Raw genomic sequence first — 18,178 nt, 5'->3', positions numbered from 1 at the left:
GTAGAGAAAGAAATAAGGGACATGGTCCCATTTTCAATAGCAATAAAAAATAAAGTAAAATACATTGGAATAGCATTAACAAAGGAAGTGAAAGATCTATACAACAAAAACATAAAAACACTCAAAAAAGAAACTGAGGAGGTCTTGCAATAATGAAGAGACCTCCCATGCTCCTGGAGAGGCAGAATTAACATTGTGAAGAAGGATATCCTACCAAAGGCAATATACAGATTTAATGCAATTCCAATTAAAATCCCAACAGTGTTTTTCACAGAGATAGAAGAAATGATCTCAAAATTCATATGGAAAGGCAGAAGGCCTCGCATATCCAAGCATATCCTCAGCAAAATACATACCTCTGGAGGAATCTCCATACTTGATCCAAAGCTATATTACAAAGCCATAGTTATAAAACCAGCATGATACTGGCATAAAAACAGGAGTATAGACCAATGGAATAGACTTGAGAACCTGGACTTTGGGTCAAACAACTACAGCTACTTGATATTTGACAAAGGCCCTAACAATATAGGCTTGAAAAAAGACAGCATCTTCAACAAATGGTGCTGAAAAAGCTGAATAACCATATGCATGAAATTGAAACATGATCCACACATTTTACCATGCACTACACTCAAGTCCAAATGGACCAAAGAGCTCAATATAAGACCAGAAACTCGGCTACTACTAGAAGAAAACATATGAAGAACTTTCCATGATATAGGAATTGAAAAAGACTTCCTGAACAAAACCCCAGTAGCTCATGATCTTAAACAGTCACTCAACCAATGGGATCACATGAAGCTGAAGAGTTTCTTTACAGACAAGCACGCAATAAGCAAAGCCAATAGATTACCCGCAGAATGGGAGAAAATATTTGTGGGTTATCCAACTGACAGAGGTTGCTGGTGATGCATTCTGGGGGGCAGCAGTCAGTTATGGGGGAAGCAGGCAGTTATGGGGGATAGACAGTGTCTCTGAGCCTAATGTCCCAACCTGTGGCTCTAAAATCTTTCACACCCTCTTCTGCAAAATTACCTGAGCCATGTTGGGTGCATTTTAAGTCTACTTCAGTTATGGGCTCTTAAGAACCTCTGGATCTCTGGTTTCATAGGTGTTGAGTGTCCTTGGTGTCTATCTTCTTCATCTTTGTACAGATATCAAGTTCACTATGAAGAAAACAGCACTCTTGCTCCTTTCCCCAATTTTTCTGTGGTTTCAGCTGGGGCCTGGGTAAAGTGTGTTGGGTCATTTATGTCATCAGATCCCACTTCCATTTGAAAAAGAGAAACAGAATCTCCAATACAGAGAGAAGTTGGTTCCAGTTAAATGGGATAGCCATTATTAATTTAGAGAGAATTTGAAGAGTATAGACAATCATATAGCTCAAGATTAGTGGGAGCTTGACATTGGAAAGCAAAATCATTATCTGGATTTGATTCTGACTTGTTTCACAGTTCCAGATATTGTTTCCTTTCCACTGAGCAGATCTGTTAACAAATCAAAGAGCAGTTGGATACCCACCATGGCTATGTGTCATTATTGCACTTGTGTGAGCATCACATCAGTTTGTTTACATTTGAGTCACTTAGAGTTTGAATTGCTTGGATAGATTTTGGCTACGTTCCCCCAGTAGGTCATGTAGCACCTTCCAGCACTAGATAGGCTAACTGTCTGGGGACTGGCTCTCTTCCAGATTCCAACCAGGTCTCTCCATGATCCCTGCCAACAGTGTGCTGTCTTCAGCAGTAGGGTCTATTAACATCTGGTGGGTAATAAAGTGCTCTGACAGAAGTTTGTCTTGTTTGTTTTAGGATAAATTGTATGTCTCTCTGATCAATGGCTTGTGGATGTTAACTGAAACCTGGTACAGGGATGCTAACTGAAACGTGGTAATGTCCTGTTGAGGATTCAACCTTTTAGTCTAACTTCCAGGATATAGGGTTCTATGGTACCACTTCAATTTGGGTTCAGTTTTATATCCCCCCTACCATCCTTCCCTTCCCACAAGCCCTACACTCTCTATCATCTAAGCCTTGAGATGCCATTCAGGTGTGTCAACAACTCAGGATGATAAGTGTTAGGAACTACAGATGAAAGAGACCATGCAATGATTATCTTTCAGTGACTGTGTGAGTTCACTTAGTATGATCTGTTCCAATTTTGAACATTTTTGTACAAATTTTATTGTGTCATTTTTTTCTTCTGCTGAGTAGAATTCTATCATGTATATATATCATATCTTGATTATCTATTCATCCAATGATGGACCTCTGGGTTGATTCCAGTTCTTAACTATTTTTAATTTAGCAGCTATAAAAATGGTTGAGCAAATATTTCTGAACTGAGATGTGGCGTTTTTATGGTAAATGCCCAATAAAGTAATAACAGGGTATGTTGGTAACTCTGTATTAATCCTTTTCAGGAGTCTCTATATTTATTTCCATAGCTGTTGTACCAGCTTACATTCCCACCAATAATTAATGAGTGTTTCTATTTCTCTACATCCTCACTAATATTTTTTATTTGATTTTTTTAATGTTTGCTATCCATACTGGGTAAGGTGGAATATCATATTTCAATTTGCATTTCCCTAATGGTTGGGGACATTGAATATTTTCTTAAGTGCCATTTGTAATTCTTCCTCTGAGAACTCCCTATGCAGTTCACTGCCCTTCTTTTGGAGTGGGCTATTTGATTTTTGTTTTATTGTTTAGTTTTTTGAGTTCTTTGTAGATTCTAGATATTAGGCTTCTGTCAGTGGTATAGCTGGAAAAGATTTTTGTTTTCCATTCGGTGGGTAATTTATTATCTCTGCTTATAGTATGCTTGTCTATACAGAGGCTTTTTAACTTCATGAAATCCCATTGGTTGAGTGCTTGTTTAATTTCCTGAGCTACTGGGGTTTTGATCAGGAAGTCTTTTCCCAGTCCTATATAGTAGAGTCTGCCTCCTATTTTTTTTTTCCCAGTAGTTGAAGAGTTTATGGTCTTATAATGAGGTACTTAACCCATTTGGACTTGATTTTTGTGTATGAAGAAATGAGTGGGTCTAACTTTATTTTTCTACATATGGTTATTTAATTTTTCCAACACCATTTGTTGAAGATGCTGTCTTATCTGCAGTCTACATTATTGGTAACATTTTCAAAGATCAAGTAGCTGTAGTTACTTGACTTAAGGTCTGGGTCTTCAATTCTGTTCCATTCATCTATGTTTCTGTCTTTAGTCCAGTTCCATGCTGTTTTTGTTACTATGGCTTTGTAATATAGTGTTAGTTCAGGTATGGCCATATGGTGAAACCTTCAGAGTTTTTATTTATTCATTTTTTTATTTTTTGCTGAGGATGTGTTAGGATATCTAATGCTTGCTGCCATTCCATATTACTTTTGAGATAATTTTTTTTTCAATATCTGTGAAGAATGATACTAGGAATTTTTATTGGTATTGCATTAAATCTGTATGTTACTTTTGATGGAATTGCCATTTTCACAATATTAATTCTACCTATCCAGGAGCATGGGAGGTCTTTCTATCTTCTCAAGTCCTCCTCAATTTCATCCTTGAAGTTTTTGTGTTTAAATTATATAGTTCTTTTATATCCTTGGTTAGTGTTAGTCCAAGGTATTTAATTTTTTCTTGCTATTGGAAATGGGACAGCCTCATTGATTTCTTTCTCTATATATGTGTCTTTTACATATGAAAAGCTACAGATTTTTGTGTATTGACTTTGTAACCTGCCATTTTAATGAAGGAATTAATCACCTTTAGAAGTTTTGAAATTAAGACTTTCTGATCACTTATGTAAAGGATTATGTCATCTACAAATAGGGCTTCCTTGACTGTTTCCTTTCCATTTTTAATATATATTTTATTTTTTATTTAGATATTGACATATTTTGTATGTCAACATCGCATGTTGGTACCATTCTTTCCATTCACCCTGCTGCTTTTCTGAAGAAACCTTCCTCATTGGAGATGTAGGTCAACCCCATGGGTATTGTGAGTCATGCATTATGGGGCAGCAGTCAGTTATGGGGGAGAGCAATGTCTCTGTGCAAAATGTCCAAACTTGTGGCTCTAACAATCTTTTTGCTCCCTCTTCCACAAGATTCCCTGAGCCATGCTGGCAACATTTTAAGTCTACTTCAGTGACGGGCACTTTGGAGCATCTAGATGTCTGGTTTGGTAGGTGTTGAGTGTCTGTAGTATCTTTCTCCATAACCCTTGTGCTGATATCAGCTTAAATGAGAGAACAGCATTCTAGCTCATTTCCCCAACTCCTTTGTGGTTTCAGCTGGTGGAGTGCACCGGGTCGTTTATCTCCTCAAGTCCAGTTCCCATCTGACAAAGAGAAGCAGATTCTCAAATGGAAAGTGATATTAACACCAGTTAAATGAGATAGCCATTATTAATTTAGAGAGACTTATAAGGGCTTGGGCACTTTTATAGTGTAAGGTTATTGGGAGCTTGACAATGAAAAGCAGAATCATTATGTGGATATGATTTTGACTTGTTTCCCAGTTCCAGATATGGTTTCCTTCCCACTGAGTGGATCTGTTAGACAATCCACAATGGCTGTGTGCCACTATTGCACTTGTTTGAGCATCACATCAGTTTGTTTGCTTCTGGGTCACTTAGGCTTTGAGTTGCTTGGACAGATGTTGGCCACTTTCCCCTGGTAGCTCATGCAGTGCCTGCCAGCACTAGATGGTATAATTTTCTGAAGACTGGATCTCCTTTGAATTCCAATCAGGTCTCTCTATAGTATATTCTGACAGTGATTGGTGTCTTCAGCAGTAGGGTCTTACCATTAACCTCTAGTGGATAATCAAGTGCTCTGACAGAAGTCTGTCCTCTTTGTTTTGGGATATGTAGTAGGTCTCTCTGATCAACAGCTTATTGTGGTTGTAGAACACATCCTGGGACAGGGAATTACAGGCCAGTGCCAAGGGGAAAGAAACAAGCAAAATCCAGAGAAGAAAGAGAAACAGGAGAAATTTGAGGTTAAGTTTCATCTCACTCTCTCCAGTTCCCCTCCATTTAGGTACTCCTTTAAGGTTTGCTTCAGAGTTCCACCTTTTAGATTGATTTCCAGGATGTAGGATTCTATGGTACCAGTTCAATTTGCATTCAGATTTTGTGTCCTCCACCCTTTTCCTGTCCCCAAACCCTGCCCTCCCTATTGTCCAAGCCTCAAGATTCTTTTCAGTTATGGCAACAACTTCAGCTGGTCCAGGTTAGGAACTGCAGATGAGCAAGATGTTATGATTTTGTTTCTCTGATTGTGTGAGTTCATGTTAAATGATCCATTCCATGTCTTTTTGTACAAATTTCAATGTGTCATTTTTTTTCTTAATGCTGAGAATCCCATCATGTAGATATACCATATCTTGGTTATCCATTCATCCAATGATGGCCACCTGGGTTGATTCCAGTCATTAGCTATTATGAATTGAGCAGCTACAAACCTGATTGAGCAACTATCTCTGAACTGAGATGTGGAGATTTTAGGGTAATTGCCCAGTAAGGGAATTAGAGGTTCTTCTGATATCTATATTTTTCCTTTTCAGGAGTCTCCAAATTGATTTCCACAGTGGTTGTATCAGCTTACATTCCCACCAACAGTGAATGAGGATTCCTATTTCTCCACAGCCTCACCAACATTTGTTTTCATTTGATTTTTTAATGTTTGCTATCCTTACTGTGGTAAGGTGGAATCTCATAGTTGTTTTAATTTGCATTTCCTTAATGGTTAGGGATGTTGATCATTTTAAGTATGTGTTAGTCATTTGTAATTCTTCCTCTGAGAACTCCCTATTTAGTTCTCTGACCCTCTTACAGAATGGGTTGTGTGATTGTTTTATTGTTTGGTTTTTTGAGTTCTTTGTAGATTCTAGATATTAGGCTTCTGTCCGTGTTATAGCTGCAAATATTTTCTCCCATTCAGTGTTTAACTTATTGGCTCTTTTTATAGTATGTTTGTCTGTGCAGAAGCTTTTGAGGTCCCTGAGATCACATTGGTTACGTGTTTGTTTAATTTCCTTGGCTACTGGAGTTGTCTTTAAGAAGTCTTTTCCCAGTCCTATATTGTAGAGCATGCTTCTTCTTTTTTCTTCAAGTAGTTTAAGTGTTTCAGGTCTTATATTGAGGTCTTTAATTAATTTGTGCTTCATTTTTGCTTATGGCAAAATGAGTGGGTCTAGTTTCGTTTTTCTACATATGGTCATCCAATTTGTACAACACCATTTGTTAAAGATATCTTTTCTCCAGCCTACATTATTGACTCCTTTGTTAAAGATCAAGTAGCTGTAGCCACTTGCCATAAAGTCTGGGTCTTCAATTATGTTCCATTGGTCTACATTTCCATTTTTATTCCAGAAAAGCTGTTTTTGTAACTATGGCTTTGTAATATAGCTTTAGATCAGGTATGGTTACCACCAGGGGTATTTCTTTTGCTGATGATATATTTGGATACATGAGGCCTTCTACCATTCCATGTGAATTTTGAGATTGTTTATTCAGTCTCAGTGAAGAATGATGCTGGTAATTTTTTATTGGTATCGTATTAAATCTGTATAATGCTTTTGGTAGAATTTCCATTTTTACAATATTAATTCTACCTATCCAGGAACATGGGAGGTCCTTCCTTCTTCTTAAGTCCTCCTCTATTTCTTTCTTTAGTGTTTTTTTTTTTAATTTATTTATTTATTTGAGAGCGGCAGACACAGAGAGAAAGACAGATAGAGGGAGAGAGAGAGAATGGGCGCGCCAGGGCTTCCAGCCTCTGCAAACGAACTCCAGACGCGTGCGCCCCCTTGTGCATCTGGCTAACGTGGGACCTGGGGAACCGAGCCTCGAACCGGGGTCCTTAGGCTTCACAGGCAAGCGCTTAACCGCTAACCCATCTCTCCAGCCCTCTTTAGTGTTTTTATGTTTCCATTATATAGTTCCTTCACATCCTTTGTTACTGTTATGCCAAGGTATTTAATTTTTTTATTGTTATTGAAAATTGGAAAGTCTCACTGATTTCTTTCTCTGTATATTTTTCCTTTGAATATACAAAAGCTACTAATTTTTGTGAATTGATTATTTTACCCTGCCACATTGTTGAAGGAATTTATCACCTTTAGAAGTTTTGGAATGGAGTCTTTTGGGTCACTTGTATATAGGATCATGTCATCTGCAAATGGGGCTAACATAACTTCTTCCTTTACAATTTGAATCCTATTTATTTCTTTCTCCTGTCTTATTGCTAGAACTTGTACTTCTAGTACAATGTTGAAGAGCAGTGGTGGGAGTGGACACCCCTGTCTTGCTCCTGATCTCAGTGGGAACTCCTTGAGTTTGTCCCCATTTATTATTCTATTTAAAGACAATGACATGAGGTTTTAAACAATAATGCAGTCTATTTTTAATTAGTAGTGAAAAATCTCCTGCTTTGGACTTTTTGTGTTTGTTTTATTATCAATTTTGATCTACCTGTGTGTGTGTGCTAGTGTGTGTGTGTCTGTGTGTGTCTCTGTGTGTGTACACGTGTGGTTTCATATGTATGTAATTTGTGTATTTTTATTGAAGTCAAGGTACTGCATTAAATCCATACATATTTAACAATTTAGGAAGTTCTTCAGAATAATGTATATTGGGAATCTTTTGTGTTTATAGAAGTGCATGGCATAGCATAAGATTTATCTTCATTATTGTTCTTTATGAAGTTAAAAATAATGTGTTATGGGCTGGAGAGATGGCTTAGTGGTTAAGGAATTTGCCTGCAAAGCCAAAAGATCAAATTTGATTCTCCAGGACCCACATAAGCCAGATTCACAAAGGAGTGCACATGTCTGGAGTTTATTTGCAGTGGCTAGAGGCCCTGGAGAACCCATTCTCTCTCCCTCTTTCTCTCTTTCAAATAAATAAATAAATAATAAAATATATTTTTTAAAAAAAATAATCTGTCGGGCTGGAGAGATGGCTTAGCGGTTAAGCACTTGCCTGTGAAACCTAAGGACCCTGGTTCGAGGCTTGGTTCCCCAGGTCCCACGTTAGCCAGATGCACAAGGGGGCGCAAGTGTCTGGAGTTCGTTTGCAGAGGCTGGAAGCCCTGGCGCGCCCATTCTCTCTCCCTCTATCTGTCTTTCTCTCTGTGTCTGTTGCTTTCAAATAAATAAATAAAAATTTAAAAAAATAATAATAATCTGTCAAAAGCCTTGTGTGGTGGCACACCCTTTTAATCCCAGCACTTGGGAGGCAGAGGTAGGATGATTGCCATGAGTTCAAGGCTACCCTGAGACTACATATTGAATTCCAGGTCAGCCTGAGCTAGAGTGAAACCCTACATCGAAAAAAAATAAAATAAAAATAATGTGTTATACCACTGTTGAATGTAGAGCAGTGTTCTAAACTGTAAATTAGACTTAGTTGGCTGTATTGCTGTTATTTTTCATACCATGAGTTATTTTTGCTAACTTCAAAACAACTGTGGAAAGCTGGATGTATAAATTTCTGGGAATAATTATGGATGTATCTGCTCCCCTCAGCTTTTGTTTTGTTCATGTTTTCTTCATACATTTTGATATGCTTTCCTAATAATTCAATAATTGACTAAGTGTAAATGTAACTTTTTGCTTTTGGAAATATTTCTTGCATTAAATTTGATATCTCTAGTATTAATATAGACACAACAGTTTTATTTTGATTAATATTTCCAGGCATACAATTTCCCATTTTTAGTATTTAATATAACTTCCTCTTTATATTTTAATAAGTACATCTTGTAAGTAACTTGTAATTGCATTCTCTTTCTGACTTTGGTAATTTCTTTTCTTTATGCTGAATGTTTTGTGGCAATATTTCTGGTAATTACTGTTGAAGATGCCTCCATGTTTATAAATTTCCTATTTTCTATTTGTTTAATATCTCCATTTCAGGATTTTCTGTGTATTTTTTTCTTAGATTGTATTAATTAGAATACTTCACTATTTTATCAATTTATCTCATTAGTCATCCTCATCTTATTTTACTTTTAATTTTTTTCCTAGGACTGACACATAAGCTTGGACTTCATACATTTTTATATACAATATGAAAGCATCTTATAAGAGCATACTTCCATTTCCTCTTTACCATCCTATTATCACCTTGCATTTTACAACTATGAATAAGAACTTTATAATACATAGTTATTACATTGTTTTATAGCCAACTGTCTCTTAAATAAATCAAGGAAGAATATCTGGGAATAAATATACATATATATATATATGTATATATATATATATATATATATATATATATATATATATATATATATCTGGGAAAATATATATAAATATTTTAAAACTTCCTAGGACTTCCAATTGTTTATGTAGAGTTTTTCAAGTACAATTTTGCATAAACTGAGGAAATATCTTTAATGAATGTGCAGGCTAATATCTACTGACAACCTATATTTTTCAGCACTTGCTTTGCTGAAAATATCATTGTTTTAGGCTAATCTTCAAATAGATGATCATTTTCACTAGATGTAGGATTCTAGTGGAATCAATGACCTCTTCCTTTGCCCACATAAAAGATGATATTACTGTTTGTTTTCCAGCTTGAAGTTATGTGGTTTAACTATTTAATTTGCATCTTTTAAATTACTTTACTGGAAAATTTAATATGTGAACATATGAACATACTGTAATTTTATTGTATTTTCTTCCTATTGCCTGCATTTATTTATTTATTTTATTTATTTATTTTTGAGGTAGGGCCACACTGTAGTACGGGCTGACCTGGAATTCACTCTGTAGTCTCAGGGTGACCTTGACCTCATAGTGATCCTCCTGCCTCTGCCTCCTGAGTGCTGAAATTGAAGGTGCGTGCCACTATGCCAGTCTCTTTTATCCACTCTCGGCCTCTTCTTTCACAACCTGAATTAACTGAATACCCTCCAATTTTCCTTCATCTAGTTGCTGTCTCATTCTTTTTATCCTTCTTTTCCTCTATGTAAAAATTTTGATGGATCATAATTGTGCAGGTCTTTGAGGGATGCTAATTGTGAGGTCATGAATGCACTGGTCTGGTCAGTTCATGTCCATAGTTCAGTGCCCCAAAGAACTCCTTTCCACCCTGTGGCTCTTACATTATTTTTGCCCCTTCTTATGTAATGTTCCCTGACCATTTTGGTGGGGGGGATATGATAGAAATACCTTGTTTACTATTGTCTCAATGCCCTCTCATGTTCAGCGCTGATGAGTATTGAGTCCTTTTAGTGCCTACCACCATGTCCATAAAGAGCTTCTCTGGAAAACATTGAGAGCAGCATCAATGTTCTTTATACCACCAAGACACCCACTCTGCAGAATTATAGGGACTAAAGAGATATCCCATCCAGTTCTAAGCACTAGGGAATTTAATTTAGATTTTGGCAAAAGCTTATGGAAAACATAAGTATACTTTTTAAACACCAAAGAAAAAGAGATATGATATGTTGCATTTTTAAGATATATGTATTCAGAGAGTCCCTTCCAGAGAAGGGGGTGGGATAAGAGAGGAACATTTCCATAGGGAAACAAGTTAAACACACCATTCTTAATGTTCATGGGTAATATCTTGTAAAGAGTCAATAATAAGAAAGCTAGCAAGTTTTCTGATGCCTGTAATCACATTGTTGGGTTTCCATAACCTGGGAACATTGCTCATACTAAAACGTGAAATTGGCAAACTCTTTTTTAAAAATATCTTTATTTTTATTTTTATTTATTTATTTGAGAGCGGCAGACAGAGAGAGAAAGGGGCAGAGAGAGAAAGAGAGAGAATGGGTGTGCCAGGGCCTTCAGCCACTGTAAACGAACTCAGATGTGTATGCCCCTTGTGCATCTGGCTAAACTGGGTCCTGGGGAATCAAGCCTCAAACCGGGGTCCTTAGGCTTCACAGGCAAGCACTTAACTGCTAAGCCATCTCTCCAGCCCAGTGGTAACCTCTTAACAGTACATTTAGCACATGGAACTTAGAAGTAAGAATAATACATTTCCATTTTTGGCAACCATTTTCTAGTCATTTGAGACTCCCCCAAAGATGTCAAAAGGGCATTTGCTCCTTTGACAGCATGTTTAGTTTAACATTTCTTTTGATCAAGGTACAATTATAGATTGTGGAAGGCATGATGGAACCAAGAAACCAAGAAACAAGTATGCCCCAATAGAAATTTCCTTCCAAATATCATGAATAACATTCATCTTAATAACTAACTGACAAGGTAAACCAGAGTCTATTTTATATATAAAATCTCCTCTCAGCATAATTACTAGGCTCCTTCATGGACAGCAGACAAAAGATGTGTGAAATCTTTCTTTACAAAGCATGCACATTTGGTGTAAGCCTCAAGGGTGGACATGATCCAGACTGAATTGGTCATCTATTTTTTATATCTTATTTTCTCATTACTAAAACAGATTTAAATATCCATGTCAAAAAATATATCATATATCATGTCCTGATAATAGTGGATGAAATAAGTAAATATGGCCATTTTCTTTGGAAAATTTATACAGTTTCTTGTACTCCATTGCTATGGAACTGGTTATATATTCAAAACATGTACATATAATGACTATATAAATTTAAATCAGATATATTTCCTTTTTTAAGCAAATTATACTTACATTATTTCCAACTAAAATATCTATCAAGTATATATTATTTAACTTGTCTTTAGGTTTATAAGAAAAACTAAAAAGCAAAATAAAACATCAACTATACACCATTCCAGTCCTCAAGTACAAGGATGGTGATGGCATATGATAAGAGCTCCGACTGTTGTAAAGATGGATATGAATGGAATGCATACATTGCAAATCATGTTGTACTACTTAAAGAAATTCCCAAGGAGAAAAAATAACCCCACATCATTTCCATTTATGTATCCTACACAGCTTTGAAAAAGTGGAGATTTAATGAAATTTGGATAAATTTGATTAGCCTACTCAAAATATTTTGACAAGATATATGTATCTTCAGAATATCATAGAATACATTGTAATGGAACTCAGAGAATTCTGCTCAATATTATTTAAAAAGATTAAGAAAAGTTCTTAGCTCATTGAATTTCAGTCCTCAGCAAATAAAGAAAATGTCATTAATTATTAATGAAACCATTTTCACTTATTAATCTGTGAATTGTATATATAGAGATGAATCACTTTTTAATAATAAATGTGAATATGAAAGATAATATATCCAAGTATCAGCAAAGTAAAGTTCTTACCTTTCCAAGGAATGAATCTTTACAAAAATTATCTGTGTATTGTTGAGGACAGAGAACAATTGGACACGGTTGAAGAAGTTATGACATTGACACATCTCCTTTCTAAGTATTGAAACTTACTCTGTACATCATTCAATAAATATTTGTTAGAACTTGAATTAAGGAATCTCATATCACTGATCTATGGAACATAATGTAAAAAACATGATAAATTAAATGATTGATTGCTCCTGTTTTAGTAGCTCACACATCAACTGATACTGAAAAAAGAAGGTTTTTTTCTTTAGACTCATTAATTATAAACTTGGGAACCATTTAGGGATTGAAAAACTTGCAAATTAATCTTTTGCTGTCAGTTTTTAAAATAGATTACAGAAGAAAAATGGTAAACTGGTTAGTTTACGAAAGCAAATGTTTCAAGTTACTCCTTTTGACATCAGCATCTGAATTTACTCATTTGCCTTCTAAAAAATAAATTTATTTACTCACTTATCTTCTGATAAATAAATTTATATGTGTATCCATTAAATAAAAAAAAATGTGTGTTATCTTAAAGTTTTGACAACAGCTATGAAACATGTATTTTTTTTTTATCAAGGCAAACAATTAAAGTAGATATATTTTGTACTCTTAAAAAGTCCAATTTCAGCCAGGTGTGCTGGCACACTCCTTTAATCCCAGCATTTAGGAGGCCAAGGTAGGAGGATCACTGTGAGTTCAAGGCCAGCCTGAGACTACATAGTGAATTCCAGGTCAACTTGGGCTAGAGTGAGACCCTACCTTGAAAAACCAAACAACAACAAAAAAGTCCAATTTCTACAGAAAATTTAAAATGTTTCAAGAACACTGTAATGATTAAAGTTGGAGATGATGCACATGACAATCACCCTGACTTGATTATAATTTATTGTATTCATGAGTTGAAATATCACACTTATATAATTTTTCACACTTGTTCCAAGTAATTATATATTTATGCCACATAAATATATAATTGTTGTATATTAAGTAGAAATAAATATTTTTAAGTCAAACTTCTACAGAACAGCAAAGGGTACTTAACAACACTTTTTGAAATTCTAAATATGATTAGTCCTATTTTATTTATCACATAATGACCATTTATATAAATAGTTTATTTTACCCTAATAATTCTTGTAGTACTTTTCAGTATAGGGCATATTTCTTTACAGATTATACTTCCCAACATGGTAAAATAATAGTGGTGGTTCCATTAAGGTATTGTTACTCATTAACTGTGAGTAAAGTCTCTTTCAAGCAAGTTCTAGAGTAAACTTTCCATTACCTGACTACCACTGGGATGCAAAAGAGGGACCCTGGACTTGTTTTAAGTCCATTTTCAACTATTCAGAGTCCCTAAATGAAGGCTATTTCCTAAGATATTTGAAGTGTTTATAGGTAGACACTTGAAATTGTTCAGTTGCAAGTTTAACATGTGACATGCATGCTCAGACCTTCTTTGTAGACATTGCCATAATCATAATTACTGAGTTATTTCATAGATTTTTGTATCTCTGCCTTGTATTCAACTGTTATTTGTTTCTATTTAAATAAGACCCTTACTTAAGGTTACACCTTTAAAAGTGAAGAGTAAGATTTATATCACACACTACTATTTTTTTCAATACTCAGCACTTTGTGGATTAGTCAGAATTCAAAGTATAGCTCCTCAAAGAAAACTCAACCTTTTCATATGTTCTTGCTGTTAACAATTCCTCCAAATAGATTTATTCCCATGAACTTCTACCCTCATGAGACAAAGTAAGCTTTCACTGTTCTACAATCCAAATGTAACAAAGTATGTGTGTGTGTGTGTGTGTGTGTGTGTGTGTGTGTGTGTGTGTGTCCATTCTGTGGTTAGCATGTCCCTCATGGATTACGAGTAAAGGGAGTTGGTTACCTGAACCAGACCTTCTCTGAAACTTACCAATAAGTTATATATTCCATTTCTGTGTATAGGTAGTGAAGGCAAGGGGTGGGATCTACTCTAAGAATAAGGCTTCAACACATGTGAGAAAACTTTGACTTAGGGAAACTAGTCATGCCCAAACACTTCATGTTGCACATCACTTGATTTACTAGACTTCACATTTATGCTTATGGTTAATCAAGGGCTTGGGATATTCTGAAGACAATTTATTTTCCTATTCTACTCTCATGAGACAACTTTACCAAGAATAAACTACTTTACTTCATGATCTTCCTAGAAATATTACCTAGGCAATATCAATTATGCCCCAGAAAGTATACAATGGATTGGAACAATATATTAATCAAATCAAGTCTGGATCAGTATATAAGACTAGAAATTTTATTCCTCATTTCATGTTAAGCTGCTTTGTCCAAAGCAGTCTATCAGAGATTCTGTATGTAATAAGATCAAATGACAGATTCAAGATTGATGTAAATGCCAATAGAGGTATGACACAATTTGAATACAAATCGTTTGTCATTATCATATTTCCAGAATAAGATTATGTAGAAAGCTTAATACATTCAGTGAAAATATGCAATTTTCAAGTCAGTCTTAAAAAAAGCTAAACCAGATCTCCAGTCATCATTCTTTATTATATTTCTTCCTGAAAACAAAGCATCACATATTTCTGTGTTCTTTGGAAAAGACAAGGCAAATGAAAAAGAACTGGTGTCAAAATAAAAGGAAAGAAAGAAAGAAAAAGAATCAAGAAGAATAATAGCAAAGAGATGGAAAAGAGGGCAATCAGATAGGTGTGGTGAGATAGCTCAGTTGATAAAATGCTTGGCTTTCAAGCATAAAGACTTGAGATATATACCAGTGTTCACATAATTCCAGGCATGGTGAAATACTCCTATAATCTCAATAATGTCAGTACTGGAACATATTGAAAAGTCAGTGAAGCATAATTGGTGAACTCCAGACCTCACAATCTTAAAGAGGATACAGCATGCCTGAGGATGACATTCAAATGTAGGCTTTGGTTTTGACATGAATATAATCACACATGCATGCACAGGTACAGATGTGTGTACCACACACATATGAATATGCATACATACATAAACCCATTCTCGACATACACATGTATAAATGTTAAGTAAAAAGACAAGAAGATTACAGAAGAGGAAAAGGAGACAAAGTATCATAAAATGAAAACAGAGAAGAGCGTGTGGAAACTCCCCTTCTCCAGAGAGTGAGAAGGTACTATTTGTCAGAAGCTTAACCCCAGGGCACTCTTAGTTCTGTAAGATATGGGCCATGAAAACTCCTGTTGGTCTGAGTGTGTCTGCCAATCTCCAGCAAAGCACCATACTGGGGACTATGGGCCTCTAGATTCTTAAGAGCATTGTCGGCCTGGTTTCTATAGTAGCCAGTTTGCTTTCCCTATACAACATCTAAAACACTTCTCCTGCCATGGTGTTCTCCTGACAGTGGATTTCACATTGGTGACAGGTTTTCCTACTGGCAAAACATATCAATTCATAATTTGAACAACTCTAGCTATTTGCTTTCCAAATATTGTTTAACCTCATTCCATCATATCTGGGTGTCTTCAATTTCCTGATATCCCTATGCATCCATCCACCTAATTCTCTCTGTGACTCCAACTTGGGTGCTGCCCTTCAAGCACTGCTGGAAGCCCTCTTGGTGTGTGAATGTGGTTTTTGTTTACATTCTTGACAAGAGGAGCTTTGCTTCCTTGGTGCTGTTGAATGGCCTTTTATACGTTTTTCATAACAATTTATGTCTCTGACTCCATTGATGTCTTCTATAGTACAAATATGTTGTTTCTCATTTCTGATTCTGTCAAAACATTTCATCTCTATTTTTGTGAGCATGACAATCCCACTTAGAGTTACTCTGATTATCCCTGAGTCTTGTTCTAATCTTGGTTCCACACATTGTGATCCACCTCTCTTTCCTTTCCTCTATTTTGTATCACCCATGTGAACATTTTCTCAGACTTCTTCCTTATACAATACACTTTTGGGTGCATGCTTTTTCCTAATAGAGTAGTTAATAGCTATGTATTTATAATTATGACCTCATCTTAAAAGCTGATTAATGTAAGCATGTAATCCTTGTGTTCCTAACCTTTTCCTATTACTATTATTCAAATAATATGTAGCCTGTCATTGTATTATTCATGTTTACCCTTAGCCCTTCCACACGTTTCTCTGGCCTTAAACAGTCCACAACTTCTTGATTCCTAGTTTCATACAGGAGGAGTATGTCAGTCTCATCTCTGTCATCTTTCCTGAAATACTTTATTGGGTTTCCTCAACTCCTGACGACTTTTTCCAGCCTTATTAACCACAAAATTATTTCCTCATTCCCATGACAAAATTTAAAAGTAAAGTAGTTAAACTTACTGTATGGCAGTTGTACAATGTTTAGAGTACTTCTTAAAATTTGTTCAGTTTAATCTACAGATGTCAAACTACACATACTTAGGGGCAATCACACAGAGAATAATTAATTCTAAACTATGTATTAAACCAAAGAGAATGTCTAAAAGATATGTTACCATATGCCCTGGACTCTTTAAATGTGTCCACATACAACATTGGACTTCATTCACAGTTCCTCTTCATGAAGTTCACTGCTCCACAAATTAGATATGGGAATATGATCATACACAAACATAACTGCAAGCCATTGCTGTTACCGTTATGACAGAGGAATCACCAAGGCATTAGGAGATAGGAGTGGGTTGACAATATGTTCAACTTCATCTTTCCAAAGTTTTTTTTAACAAAATAACCTGTTTAGTTTATTAATCCCATCATGAATGATAATGTGTAGAGGAACCAGAAAATGACCAGAGACAGTACTAAGCTATTTGGGAAGCAGAAAGTATTTTTTAACCATGTTTAGTCATGTTTTTCAAAGAGGTCATGGACTAATGGAAGAAGTTTTCTTTTTTTAAATTTTTTTTCACAATTTTTATTAACATTTTCCATGATTATAAAAAATATCCCATGGTAATCCCCTCCCTCCCACCCCCCGCACTTTCCCCTTTGAAATTCCATTCTCCATCATATTACCTCCCCATAACAATCATTGTACTTACATATATACAATAACAACCTATTAAGTACCCTCCTACTTTCCTTTCTCTTCCCTTTATATCTTGTTTTTAACTTACTGGCCTCTGCTACTAAGTATTTTCCTTCTCACACAGAAGCCCAATCATCTGTAGCTAGTATCCACATATGTGGGAGAACATGTGGCGCTTGGCATTCTGGGCCTGGGTTACCTCACTTAGTATAATCTTTTCCAGATCCATCCATTTTTCTGCAAATTTCATAACTTCATTTTTCTTTACCACTAAGTAGAACTCAATTGTATAAATGTGCCACATCTTCATTATCCACTCATCAGTTGAGGGACATCTAGGCTGGTTCCATTTCCCAGCTATTATAAATTGAGCAGCAATAAACATGGTTGAACACGTACTTCTAAGGAAATGAGATGAGTCCTTAGGACATATGCCTAGGACTGCTATAGCTGGATCATATGGTAGATCAATCTTTAGCTGTTTTAGGAACCTCCACACTGATTTCCAAAACGGATGGACTACAATGCATTTCCACCAGCAGTGTAGAAGGGTTTCTCTTTTCCACATCCCTGCCAACATTTATGATCATTTGTTTTCATGATGGTAGTCAATCTGCCAGGAGTGAGATGGAATCTCAATGTAGTTTTAATCTGCATTTCCCTGATGACTAGTGATGTAGAACATTTTTTTTAGATGCTTATATGCAATTAGTACTTCTTCCTTTGAGAATGCTCTATTTAGCTCCATAGCCCATTTTTTGATTGGCTTGTTTGATTCCTTATTATTTAACTTTTTGAGTTCTTTGTATATCCTAGATATTAATCCTCTATCAAATATATGTCTGGCGAAGATTTTTTTTCCCATTTTG

This window comes from Jaculus jaculus, chromosome 5 (assembly GCF_020740685.1).
Source record: "Jaculus jaculus isolate mJacJac1 chromosome 5, mJacJac1.mat.Y.cur, whole genome shotgun sequence".
Lineage (NCBI taxonomy): Eukaryota > Metazoa > Chordata > Mammalia > Rodentia > Dipodidae > Jaculus > Jaculus jaculus.
The sequence above is the reverse complement of the archived record's forward strand: the minus strand, read 5'-3'. Positions refer to the sequence as shown.